Here is a 12,783-nt window from a genome sequence, read left to right on the forward strand (position 1 = left end):
ACCTCAATACATATAGATTTTTCCATCATTTCCCCTTTTGATTGCAAATCCTCTGACACACCAAAACGTTTCTCCCCCAACGCCAGGTAGCCATCACCTGCCCTGGGTCCACCATTTCCCTCAGTGCTAGGCTTCCTTTCATATATATATATACATGCACGTGTGTGTGTGTATGTGTGTGTGTGTGTGTATGTATGGCCTAGTTATCCACATTGAGGGAAAACTACTTAGATATTGTGAATGGGCTCACAGGTATGCTAATGGGGAAACATTTTACAGGCCATACATTTAATCACTTATACCAAATTGTGACACAAGCGTTGTATATGTGCTTTTAGCAGTACACTTAAAGCAAGCAGTGATACGTCATGAGTAGTTACACTCTCTGATAACTTTACTAGATAATTTTCTTTTACTCCTGAACATCAGGGCAAAAGCATGGCTAACACAATAACTTTTATAAACACAGACCTACTATAAGATAGAACAGAGCTCTGATCATCCATATTTAATTATTCATGGCCAAACAGCAAACCAGTGCAATGTAAAACGGTCTCTCAGGGTTGCAGTTCCCTAGCCCCAGAAAGGGAAAATCCCAACCAATGTTCTACCCAATGTCAAAGCCAATGCACCAGGGAAGTATACCGTGGTGTCATCAGAGCTCAGAAACCAGAGACTTCTCAACCAGCCAATGCAAGTGCTAATACATGCACACATATGAACAATGAACAAGGTCCCATAAACAAAAGATCAGATGAGGTGTAGTCAAAAATTCTACTTCTCTCAGACAGAAGCTTCCAAAGAGATTGGCCCAGCTCTCAAAAGAGAACAGGCCTATACTGGCCCACAGTGAGCTCAGATGGGCTCCCAATGGTCCCAGATGTGCTCACTCCCTGAAAGGGAAGTGAGCCCAGACAAAGTAGGTAGAATTCCCAGCCTGCACAAGTGGGAGTGGATCACGCTAAAACAATGCACACAAAAACACAATCAACAAATAAGGTACAGTTGCAAAGACAGAATCAGAGGTGATGTAGCCCAAAGATTCCAGTACTACTCCCAGATGGAGGCCACCAGAGTGGCCCATCTCCTGAAAGAGAATGGACCAGAGTGGCTCGCAGTGAGCCCAGACGGCTCAATGCCTGAAGGGGAAAGGAGCCCAGATGGAGCAGGTAGAATTTTCCTATGTAATTTAACATACCGAATACTCCTAGTTAATTTGATCTCGAATGAGATGCACCAGGGTTCCTCTAGTTGGAGGTCTAGAGAACTTCAGTTAGAATTTTATATTTGGGGAGTTTGTCAAAAATATCAAAAAGGTTTCAAAGCATCTGATTAAATAGGATCATAGGTCATTGTGCAACAATACTTATTCACTTAACCAAAATGACAGAAGATTTCAAAAGCAAATACAGGACTTTTCTGGTGGCGCAGTGATTAAGAATCCACCTGCCAATGCAGGGGACACGGGTTTGAGCCCTGGTCGGGGAAGATCCCACATGTTGCAGAGCAACTAAGCCCGTGCTCCACAACTACTGAGCCTGCGCTCTAGAGCCCGCGAGCCACAACTACTGAAGCCCGCGCGCCTAGAGCCTGTGCTCCGCAACAAGAGAAGCCACCGCAATGAGAAGCCCATGCACTGCAGTGAAGAGTAGCCCCCACTCTCTGCAAATAGAGGAAGCCCACGCGCAGCAACGAAGACCCAACACAGCCATAAATAAATAAATAATAAATTAATTAATTTTGTAAAAAAAGCAAATACAGATCACTTAAAGCCACAGAAAATCACAATCTGTCATCAAGAGCAGCATTTCAAGAAAATTTTGTTCTCTTAACAGAGAGAGAACCAAACTCCAGCCTTGCACCAGCATAATCGTAATAACAAAATCTGTTAATTAAACTTAATCCAATCTTAGCCAATCCTGACCATGTACAAAACTCTTTTCTCAGTGTTCCTTTTCCAGAACCTTCTACGACTTTCTGTATCCATATTAATTTTGTCCCTTATTTTCTTCTCCATTCAGAAACAACCAGCTCCAGGACAAAATTACCCTTCTTTTCCCTTAACAAAATGTAATTCCATTGCTCATACCTTGTTTTATTGAAATCACACTTTTTTTTTTTTTTTGCAGTCCTTTTTTATATCAAGTCTAAGATGCCTGAGATATCCGAGGTCTGCTACCGAGACATTCAGAGTAGAGGCTTTAGGATAGAGAGAGACATTTGGGAGTCATCAGTGCATAGATGGTTTTTTGTATTTTGGGTTTTTTCCGCTGCGCCCCACAGCATGTGGGATCTTAGTTCCCCAACCAGGGATCGAACCTATGCCTCCTGCAGTGGAAGCGTGGAGTCTTAACTGCTGGACCACCAGGGAAGTCCTGAAATCACACATCTTACTTTCCTGCATTACTGAAATGTTTCTCTTATTGTTGTAGCTTTAATTACACATATTATAATTTTAACCCTTAAAAACTTAACCTCTAACAAAAACTGAGAACCAAGTAATTGTGAACTGTTTGTCATACCAGCATTTCCTGATTGGAAAACTTATGCTTTAGTCTTCCTCTCCTAAGAAGGCAAAGGTAGGTAACCTTAGATCCATCCAGCAACTAACCTTCCAATATTTTATCCTGTTTGAAATGACCCAGAGACTCAATGAATTCTCATCATTTAACTTAGTTTAAAATTACCAAAATCTGCAGAGACTATCCTTAAAGCAGACATTTGCAAAACATAATTATTCCTAACAAATTCACCCAAAAAACCCTCTTATCTCATTTACATTTACCTGAAGTTTCATCATATCAAGTTATTTTCCTTGCAGACAAATTTGTAACAGGTATAATAAGGTCCTATTTGACTTCTAGTAAACCTAGGTACAGTAAAAGTATTATACTTAATATTGGTGATTCTAAAGACATTTCTATATTAATCAAATAATAAGCTTATTAAACTAGCTTTAATACCAGATATTCAGTACTAAGTATTACTCAGATCATGTGAACCTGAAATTCATTCCAGCCAGTTTCTTTTATATTTAGAAGTATTTAATTTGTAAGTGCTTACTTTTAAGTCAATTAAAAAGAGCTCATTCGCAAGTTAATTTTTACATAAAGACAGAAACAGAGATCTCACAGTTTTTCTGCTTGAATTTAAAAATGACTTTTTTTTTTCTCTCAGTCTCAGGGACTATAGATCAGATAAGTTCCTGAAAGCCCAGGCAGAATATTTACATTTTAAGAGCATGGGGAGGGACATGCAAGTTCCTCCTAGAAGGACTTGTTCCCTCGCAGTCAGAATTCTGAAAAGATGTCCTACCAAGCCAGCTTTTTCTAACTGCATATACAAAAGGAACCAGTTTTGTAATTTCAAAGTTGTTTCATCTTAACCAATTTTTTCTGCAATCTAAAGAATACTGTGGCCACACAGTGTTAAAAGAGTAATTTTCTTTCTTTTGTCATAGGATCATAGCTAAAATCCTTCCCATCACCCAGAATATGCCCCAAGGGGCTGTGAGGTGGAACTGAACCTGAGTCTCCCATTCTACAAAAAGGCAACAAGGATATCAATCATACAGATGGAATACACACATACCAAAAGACAGATCCGTCACAAATTCGCCAAGAGGATGACTCGTACGGGGTCCCAAACAAGGCTTCCCCAACACAAACTGCCTTCGACGGCAGACGCACGTCAGAACCAACTGGAAAAATGCCAAAACAGCACAAGGGGAAGGTTGCCCACATGCACACTGCTGGGCTCACCAGTCCTGGTGCTCATCAGCTTGTATCAGACGCACATTTCCATTTCCACCAACCAAAAGCAAAAGCTGGCAGCCAGTGCCAAACAGGAGAGAAACAGGAAGAATCCCTGAAACAAACAGTTTCAGCAGCTGCTGAGACATCCCTGAAAATAACCCTCTCGGGGCCGGCTAGCCAGGAGGAGCTGGCTTGTCTCAATCGTCCTGGCACACTGCATGGCCAGTTGACTACTCCAGGAGACCCAGAGGAGCCAGACACCACAAGAACGCAGCCCCACACTGGGTGCCATAATCTGTTACCAAACTCAGGCTTGGCTGCTTGCTGTTCAAAAGCCCGTACTTGAGAGACAAGTGTTGGTGGAAAAGGAAAGGATGCTTTATTCAGGAGGCCTGCAACCTGGGGAAAAGGCAGACTCATGTCTAAGAACGAACTCTGAAGATTCTGTTGGACCAAGAAAGATTTTAAAGGGAGAAAGGGGAAATTAATCACAATTAATCATTTGGGGAGGGAGTCAGAGTCTTTGTTAGCTTCCAGTGTGTGCAGACTTTCTCCTGACTGGCTGGTGGTGAGGTAACAAGGTGGTGTTGCAGGACTCTTGTACTCAGACTGAAGTTGTCATCTTCCACCTGGGTGGGGGCCTTAGTTCCTGCAGAGGAACTGAAGATACTGTTTTGTGTATTCCTCGAGGAGGAACCAGGACCCTGCCCCATAGCTGCACGATTGTTTCTTAACTGCTTCTCCTTTGTTCTGTATCCCCACCCTTCCCTGATTAGCAGCTGTTTGAATATGCCCTGTGGAACTCAGAGCAGGTTAAGGAGGCTGAATGAAGCCTATTTCCTACAAAGAAGAAATGGGAGACACAGAAAAGATTTGTATATGGGAGGGCCCCACTGGGTCCAGCTCAGTTTCACTTACGAATTCTTATGGACTCTATTTTACTGTTTCCTCTACTTATATGACAGTATTACATTGTTTCTTGGAGTTTTTGTTTTTTTTTTTTTTAAAAAGAAGCTATGAGATATGTTTAGTATATGATAAGATGCCCCCCTTTACTTACTATTCTTTCTACAGCTGCTTTTCCTAGCAATTTTTACGTTTATTCTTTTTTTGTAAGTTGTGTTTAGTTTTCCTAAGGAAATAAATCTTGTTTGTATTTATACTGGAATCAAAATAAATTAATAAATTAAATTAGTGAGACTTGAAATTGTGATGTGTTGATATATTCTTAACAAAGAGCAGGGGGTATATCCTTCCATTAGCTCAAGTTTGGAAGTGTTTTATATACAAACACACATTCACAAGATGGGAACAAAGCTCTTCTTCCTCCCCTGTCTCTTATCCACTTCATACAGACATTTCCATTACAGGCACCTCTTGTTGTAATGGAGAGTACATTGGACTAAGTCTCATAAGGGTCTTAAAAGCATGTTGATAGTGACAAAACATCTACAACAAGCCCCAAATGTTTCTACATCCTTTGAATTATTCTAGTCGTAAGTCTCCCTTTTTGCAAACTGGGCAAATAATTTCTAAACGTAGGATGTCATACCATATAATATGAGAGATAATTTCCAGCCATAGTGGCTCTTTCTAAGGTTCTATATGAGAAATATTCAACACCAAGATTCTGGGTTATATTTCCTTTCATTCTCTATTTACTTAATTTCTCTAAGAGGCATGCAGTATTAGAAAGAGACTGTTGTAAGTGTTAAACTATTGCCTATTTTGCTATTGAAATTAGCAGTTAGTTTTCAAATATGTGTTTTTCTTTAATTTACTAAGAAAATGGATGGCATCTTTCTCAAATTCATAAAGATAGCCTGCAGGGAAATAGTTAATTATCCTAAATATATTTCACAACTCCCAAAAGGAGATACAGGAAAACACATTTCAAATACATCTGTTAGAATACCTTCAAAGTCCTTTGATAAACTCTTGGATCATCACAACGATGGGATTTATTATGACCCTTTCTGTATGTGCTGCACAAAGAAAGAGAAGTATTATCCTATGCAGAAACCTGTAGCTGCAAGGGGAAAACAGACCATTTAAATGCAAATCTTCTAATCCAAGAGATTCACTCTCTAAATAGAAGTGGGTCTTCAGGGTGACTCATGCAGTCAGCAATATACAGCCATTCTTCTGAGATTACTTATTTTAGGAAATCTAATAACCTGCTTTATTATGTGAGGATACAATGTCCTACCATGTATCCCCAGACTTTCCCTAGTTACTGTTTCTCATAATATGTGGGCTTCCTGGTGGTTTAAAGTTTCAGTGGTTCCTTGAGTTATGAATCAGGTGCCAAAAAAGCTCCAGTTCTATACTCTAGCTACGGTACTAAATCGCCCATAGTAATTACACAGTCTATATTCTCCAGTCACAATTATTGGAAAAGTGTTGAAGAAAAATATGTTAAAAAGACAGAATGGTATATATATTTGAGGGGCAATAATATTTCATAAGAACAGTTCCACTGCAAGATATACACTTCTAAGCTGTCTTTCCACAAATCACACTGAATATTCATTTAAATTTTTTCTCCTATATTCTAGAGCATAGTAAAGTATTTGTAAGCTGTATTTATGATGCTGAAAAATACAAAGACAGACTTACACTGATCAGATCTGGCATCCCAGTTTCAACCTTATTTCCAGAATTTTGGTTTATAAATAGTAACCATTCTGCATATCCACAATTTTCCAGTATTCACTTGTAAGTAATCAATGACTCAAGCAAACTCCTGGTGATTTTGGAGGAAGGGGTAGAACTGTAAGCTTTAAATAAAATCCATTGCTTAATATAAGCCTTATCTTTGGTCACATAATCAGGATTAGAAGGGCTAAGAGTAACTCTTATTTCCTCTGCTAAAACCAACAACATGCTTCAAATCCCTGAAAAGCAGAATACAGGTAAGGGTTCACACAGGAATTTGCATTTCAACTTGACTTTGAAGAAAAACAGGCATGCTTCTGAATAGGTGGTGGGGAGTTTCAGGGATGTAGGGGAGAAAGGCATTTGAGTTCAGAAGTGTGGCAGATACAGATTAGGAGAGGTTTAAAAAACAGATCAATTAAGGCAAATGACTTACAGGGTAGAGGAGAAGCAGGTAGAGAAGAGATTAGAAGTAAGTGCTAGATTCAAACTATGTAAAAAGTTGTGTTTGCTACCTTAAGGAGTCTAAAATTTTTATAACAGGCTATTCTGAAGGAACTTTGCTTTGTTTTGTCTTATCTTTACTCAGGGTATTTATAAAGCAGAGGATAACATGATGTGAGTTATAGGGAGATAACTTTGCTCTGGGACTACCAAGTAAACTGGAGAGGGGAGAAAGAAAATATTTAGGATACCAATGCAGTCACTAGATCATAGATTATGAAGTCTCACCATAGCTGATGAGATGGAGAAAAATGACTTTAAAAATAAATACAGGACGGAGCTGGACGAATCAGGCTCCCTGACTTCAGATTATACCACAAAGCTACAGTAAACAAGACAGTATGGTACTGGTACAAAAACAGAAATATAGATCAATGGAATGGGATAGAAAGCCCAGAGATAAACCCACGCACAAATGGTCACCTTATTTTCGATAAAGGAGGCAAGAATATACAGTGGAGAAAAGACAGCCTATTCAATAAGTGGTGCTGGGAAAACTGGACAGCTACATGTAAAAGAATGAAATTAGAACACTCCCTAACACCATTCACAAAAATAAACTCAAAATGGATTAAAGACCTAAATGTAAGGCCAGACACTATCAAACTCTTAGAGGAAAACATAGGCAGAACACTCTATGACATAAATCACAGCAAGATCCTTTTTGACCCACCTCATAGAAAAATGGAAATAAAAACAAAACTAAACAAATGGGACCTAATGAAACTTAAAAGCTTTTGCACAGCAAAAGAATCCATAAACAGGACGAAAAGACAACCCTCAGAATGGGAGAAAATATTTGCAAATGAAGCAGCTGACAAAGGATTAATCTCCAAAATTTACAAGCAGCTCATGCAACTCAATATCAAAAAAAAAAAAAAAAAAAACAGAAGGCAGAAGACCTAAATAGACATTTCTCCAAAGAAGATATACAGATTGCCAGCAAACACATGAAAAGATGCTCAACATCACTAATCATTAGAGAAATGCAAATCAAAACTACAATGAGGCATCACCTCACACCAGTCAGAATGGCCATCATCAAAAAATCTACAAACAATAAATGCTGGAGAAGGTGTGGAGAAAAGGGAACCCTCTTACACTGTTGGTGGGAATGTAAATTGATACAGCCACTAAGGAGAACAGTATGGCCATTCCTTAAAAAACTAAAAATAGAACTACCATATGACCCAGGAATCCCACTACTGGGCATATACCCTGAGAAAACCATAATTCAAAAAGAGTCATGTACCACAATGTTCATTGCAGCTCTATTTACAACAGCCAGGACATGGAAGCAACCTAAGTCTCCATTGACAGATGAATGGTTAAAGAAGATGTGGCATATATATACAATGGAATATTACTCAGCCATAAAAAGAAACAAAATTGAGTTATTTGTAGTGAGGTAGATGGACCTAGAATCTCTTATACAGAGTGAAGTAAGTCAGAAAGAGAAAAACAAATACCATATGCTAACATATATATATGGAATCTAAAAAAAAAATAAATAAAGTTTTGAAGAACCTAGGGGCAGGACAGGAATAAAGACACAGATGTAGAGAATGGACTTGAGGACACCGGGAGGGGAATGGTAAGCTGGGACAAAGTGAGAGAGTGGCATGGACTTATATATACAACCAAATGTAAAACAGCTAGCTAGTGGGAAGCAGCCGCATAGCACAGGGAGATCAGCTCGGTGCTTTGTGACCACCTAGAGGGGTAGGATATGGAGGCTGGGAGGGAGATGCAAGAGGGAGGAGATATGGGGATGTATGTATATGGATAACTGATTCACTTTTTTATAAAGCAGAAACTAACAAACCATTGTAAAGCAATTATACTCCAATAAAGATGTAAAATAAAAAAATAAATACACAGACTTCCCTGGTGGTCCAGCAGCTAAAGACTTCACACTCCCAATGCAGAGGGCCCAGGTTCAATTGCTGGTCAGGGAACTAGATCCCACATGCCGCAACTAGTTCAAATACCACAACTAAAGATCCTGCATACCACAACAAAGATCCCTTGTGCCGCAGCTAAGATCCGGCACAGCCAAATGAATAAATAATTATAAATAAATAAATACAGACAGTGAGATTGACAGGCTTGTTGAGTAATTCAATGTACACAGGGAGAAGTCAGAACATTTCTATTTTTGAAGACTGGGTAGATAGAGTATTATTTGCTAAATTAAATGCTCTCTTAATACAACTTGATACTGAGGACTGTGTGAACAGTCTGCAAGGATGTGAGGTGAGGTTTAGGGTGTAAAAGGCCAGAGTCCCACCTGAGTAGAGAAAGCCAACAGGTAAGAGGCTACCAGAGTCTGTAGGACAGCAGAGATGTCCGTGCCCCTGTCCAGACTGGATTATCATGACTCTGCAGATCAGAAGACCTCAAACCTAGTTATATACTAGAATTACCTAGAAGTTTAAAAATATACCACTGCCCTGGTCCCATTTCCAGTGATTCTAATTTTGCCCTTGTGTGGGTCAGAGACTTTGCTATTTTCCTTATAAGTTTTTCACAGATTCTAACATGCAACGAGGATGAGAATCACTGCTATAAATGGTAACCGAGGAGTGTGGAAACATGTTTTGTTTATTCTCTTTTGTGACCTTCACGTGCATCATAATTTGTCGAATTCCTGTGTTCTTCACACCACATGATAATAGCAGCCAGATCTGTTTCATTCAGTTTCATTTCTCAGGATTCATCACTGTGACTTTGCACAGTCGTGTAAACTGTTCACTTTCTCATCCACCAATATCTATCCACTGAACAAGGTATCTGAGATGTGCTAGGAATACAATGGAAAGGAAAATCCTACCTCATCCCTCACTTCATGGAGTTTACAGTCTGTATAGAAAGAAGAAATGAAAGGAGAAATCAAAGAAGGAACTTAAAGTCCGTATCTTCTCTGCCAAGGTTATATTCACTTTTATGTCATCCCTAATTATGGATATATGGAAGTTCAAGCATTGTTGAATAAATGAAGGAAGCACTTGGGTGGCAAAAGACACGTGTGTGCTATTACAGAATCTGCACATGAGCTCTCTTTTTTTTTTCTTTTCTGTAAGGCTGACCAGACAAGAAATCCGAATACTCTAAATAAGAAGATAATGCTAAGATGCATACGTTCATTTTTAACAAGCAAAATTAACTTCTGCTAAGAACACTGATGATTCATGTTGCTCACTGTCCCCTAGAAGAAGCTGATTATTATGAAACAGAGCAGAACCCCTTCCCTTCAGAAGACCTAAATAATAATACTTAAATTATCTTAATTAAGGTGTAGACCTCCACAGCTCATTTTAGAAAGGGTAAATCTTCCGAAAATCTTAAGAATTAGATCACTTAGAGGACAAAGATTCAGTAGGGTCTAAATTTGTATCCCTAATTTTTCCTTTCAGAGGAAGTTTATTTGGTCAGAGTAAACTACACGGCATATAGTGAGATGAGGAAAATAAGCATTTTCAGACCTGAGTAGAAAGTAAGAAGCGCCAGGCAAACATTTTGCACATTGTTCAGAGCAACTGATATAAACATCTTTGTTGAGGCCATTATCCTTAAATAAGGATATCTTGATTTAATTTAAAAACTAAAGAAAAAATACAGAAAATGAATTTTAAGAAAACTATACTTGGAATCATAGAATCAGAGGATTTCAGGCCTAGGAAGGCCTTCAGGAATTTATCCCCACTAGGTCAAATTTTCTTTCTATTGATATTTTTTGATAACAGTTTTATTGAGTTTCAACTTACATATCGTAAAATACACCCATTTTAATTATTCAATTCAATAGTTTTGGTAAATTTACAGAGTTGTGCAATCATCATCATAATTCAGTTTTAGAAGCTTTCAGTCATCCCAGGGATTCCTCATACGTATTTGCAGACAATCTTTGTTCCCACTCCTAACCCTAGGTAACCACTATTCTACTTCCTGTCTCTACGAATATCCATATTATGAACATTTCAGATAAACAGAATCATACAACATGTTGTCTTTTGCACCTGACTTCTTTCACTTGGCATAGTAACTCTGAGGTTCATCTATGCTGTAGCATATGTGGGTAGTTTGTTTCCTTTTCAATGCTGAATAATATTCAATTACACCAACCCTTTGAATTTAAGGATGAAGAAATTGAGATCACGTGAGGCAGCATCACTATTTCAAGTCTCTACAGCAACTGTGGCCTCTCTGGATGTGAAATCACACTCTGACACTGGACGATAAATGTCCTGACCTCACACTAGCTGGTTCTGTTCACTGGGGAGACGATTATCAGTATGTAACCTGTAGGTGATTTTGTGTCTGGGACTTCTCACATTAAGTTCAGAGCAACTGTCACTTAGCTAAAGCAGAAAGCTTGACCCTTGCTATCTCCCAGGCCTTTATGAAACCCAGTCCCCCTAAAACCAAGTTCCTCAAAGTGTTTATGATTAACCTATCTAAAATGGTATTCCCTTTCTTGTTCAACACCTGTTCTCCTCAATATTGAAAAGTATCAAAGAAAAGGGAGGACTGAAACCGAGCAAGACCCCATGGGGCCCTCCTGAGTACAAATCCTTTCTGGGTCTCACGTTTCATGTTTGTAAAAAAAAAAAATAGGCTTCATTCAGCCTCCTTGACCTTCCCTGACTGAGTTCCAAAGTTCCCTGACAGTTGCTAATCAGGCAAGGGAGGGGATGCAGAAACAAAGGAGGAGCAGTCAAGAAACAATTGTGCAGCCATGGGGCAGGGTCCTGGTTCCTCCTCAAGGAATACACAAAACAGTATCTTCCAGTTCCTCTGCAGGAACTAAGGCCCCCACCCAGGTGGAGGATGGCAACTTCAGACTGAGCACAAGAGTCCTGGAACACTACCCTGTTACCTCACCACCAACCAATCAGAAGAAAGTCTGCACACAGTGGAAGATAAGGAAGACTCTGACCTCCTCCGCAAATGATTAACTGTAATTAACTTTCCCTTTCTCCCTTTAAAAACTTTCATGGTCCAGCAGAATCTTCAGAGTTGGTTCTTGGACATGAGTCCACCTTCTTCCCTGGTTGCTGGCCTCCTGAATAAAGCAAACTTTCCTTTCCAACCAACACTTGTCTCTTGAGTACTGGCTTTCAAGTGGCGAGCAGTCAAACCTGAGTTTGGTAACATTTACTGTAAACCTTCATTAACATACTTCTACACCTCCCCAACATCAATTTCTTTGGGGGGAAAAAAAGTCCCAATATATGTTGTGATTATTTCAGAATTATTCGTCTATTTATATATCTTTCTTCCCCAACTATTTTGTAAGCACTGTCAAGGAGGAAGAAAATTTCCTCTACTCTTCCAGGTTCTTCTGGCTGGTCTAAGAATTAAATTGAAGGAGACAGATTAACAGGAGAAAATCGAACGAAAGTTTAATAACAGGTGTATGTGGGAGAGACCCAGGAGAACTAGGTAACTTGTCAAAATGGCTAAAACCCTCACCTTAAACACCATCTTTAGTTAAAGACAAAAGAGGAAACTGGGGCAGTGGTTTGGGACTTCAAAGGGGAGGACAGCAATTCTCATGGAGACAGAAAAACAAATATTTGGTAAACAAATGTTGGCTGGGCCCTGCAGAGACAGAGGGACACAAAGAGAGGAATTTTAACAGACTCTGCTGGGCTCCTCCCTGCTGGTACACCTAATGCATACTATAGTTATCTTCCTGGAACAGATCCTCTATCTAAATTCTTCAGGCAGTTAGAAAGAAGGTCAGTTTCTTTCTGAATCTTTTGGGTGTGTTTTTAGATTCAAATAATCCAGATGCCAAGGAGACATTTTGGGGTGGCAGGTTTTGCTCCCCTACAGCACTTTTCATGAGGGAGCTGTCCAA

The sequence above is a fragment of the Orcinus orca genome, chromosome 20, assembly GCF_937001465.1.
Source record: "Orcinus orca chromosome 20, mOrcOrc1.1, whole genome shotgun sequence".
In the NCBI taxonomy this organism is placed as follows: Eukaryota; Metazoa; Chordata; class Mammalia; order Artiodactyla; family Delphinidae; genus Orcinus; species Orcinus orca.